This window comes from Cryptomeria japonica, unplaced genomic scaffold, assembly GCF_030272615.1.
Source record: "Cryptomeria japonica unplaced genomic scaffold, Sugi_1.0 HiC_scaffold_224, whole genome shotgun sequence".
Classification (NCBI taxonomy): domain Eukaryota; kingdom Viridiplantae; phylum Streptophyta; class Pinopsida; order Cupressales; family Cupressaceae; genus Cryptomeria; species Cryptomeria japonica.
In genome coordinates, this window is record NW_026729046.1 from 235,345 (window position 1) to 236,682 (window position 1,338).

The 1,338-nt window shown below is 60.8% G+C and overlaps 1 non-coding gene across 1 annotated transcript; it reads left to right on the top strand.

Moving 5' to 3' along the window:
* Positions 1-635: 635 nt before the first annotated feature.
* On the top strand, positions 636-754 carry LOC131868898 (5S ribosomal RNA). Its single transcript, XR_009367299.1, has one exon. It is a non-coding gene; the product is annotated as a 5S ribosomal RNA (ribosomal RNA).
* The last annotated feature ends 584 nt before the right edge of the window (positions 755-1,338 follow it).

The window sequence follows — 1,338 nt, forward strand, 5'->3', positions numbered from 1 at the left end:
CTCGGGTCCCATTTTTTTTTGTCTCGCATCCCACTTTTGGCCTGTGGCCTTTTCGGGGTCGATTCTCGTTTTGGGCATCAGAGCATGTTTCTTCTCCTAAAACCCAATATTTGTTTATTAAGTCTCGGAACACATTTTTGTTCTCGTGGACCCATCATGGGTCTTGGAACGCATTTGTGGTCCTTGGGTCCCATTTTGCATCCCGAAACTTGTGTTTTGGTGCTTGATCCCTATTTTGGGTGCCCACCTTGCACCAAGTGCGCACCCGGGGCAAACCGAGCGCCTTGGTGCACCGGGGCAAGATCGAGCGTGCACCCGAGGCGCCCCGAACATGCACCAAGGTGCACTCGGCCCACATGTGAGCGCAGGTCGTTGCGCCCGAGGTGGTGTGTGGGCACCGCGTTGCAGACGGGACACTGCACGCACACGACGCCCCCTACAGGTGCACGCACGTAGGCCGGGCCGGGTGCACACCCGACGCCCTAGCAAGGTGCGCGCACCCGGGCAGGGCTCACACTTGGCGAACGGGGCGCACTTCGCGAGGGAGGGTGTGCACCTCGACGGGGGTGGGTGGCCGGGGTGGATTCGCACGTGGGTCGCGGTTTGCTAAGTACACACTGCGACAAGCTCATAACGGGTGCGATCATACCAGCGTTAGTGCACCGGATCCCATCAGAACTCCGCAGTTAAGCGCGCTTGGGCCGGAGTAGTACTGGGATGGGTGACCTCCCGGGAAGTCCCGGTGTTGCACCCTTTTTTAGTTTTTCGCCGGGCATCGCAATGCTATTTGAATAAACCTTTTGCCCGTTTGCGTTCTCGTCGGGGCCGGGCCGGGCCGGGGTGCGCTGCCCGCACTACCGCGCGCGCGGGGGCGACACCGAGCGCGCACCCGAGGCGCCCCGAGCACACAGGCCACGGTGCAACCCGGGCGTTGTGCGCGCACCCCGGTGCGCCCGAGGTGCTGCGCGCGCACCCAGGTGAAATCGGTGTGCACCTCGGCCAGTGCGCGCTCGGTCGAGTCGCGCACGTTGGCCAAGGTGCACGGTGATGTTTCTTACTCTAAGGTTCCGCACCAGACGCCCGGGACAGGTGAGCGAAGCTGGGCGGGGCCGGGTGCGCGGCCGGGGCAGGTGCACGCAGCTGGAGAGAGCTTTGGAGCACACTTCGGAGCGCACCAATGATGCGCTCCATTCAAAAGTTTCCTGAAAAGGCAAAAAAAGTTGAGATTATAGAATTTCCCACTTGAGAGATTGTAAAAAAAAAAAATTTAAAATGAAGGAAACGCGGGTGCCAAGGTGTGCGCAGCCCAGCCAAGGTGTGCGCACCAAGGCGCCCACC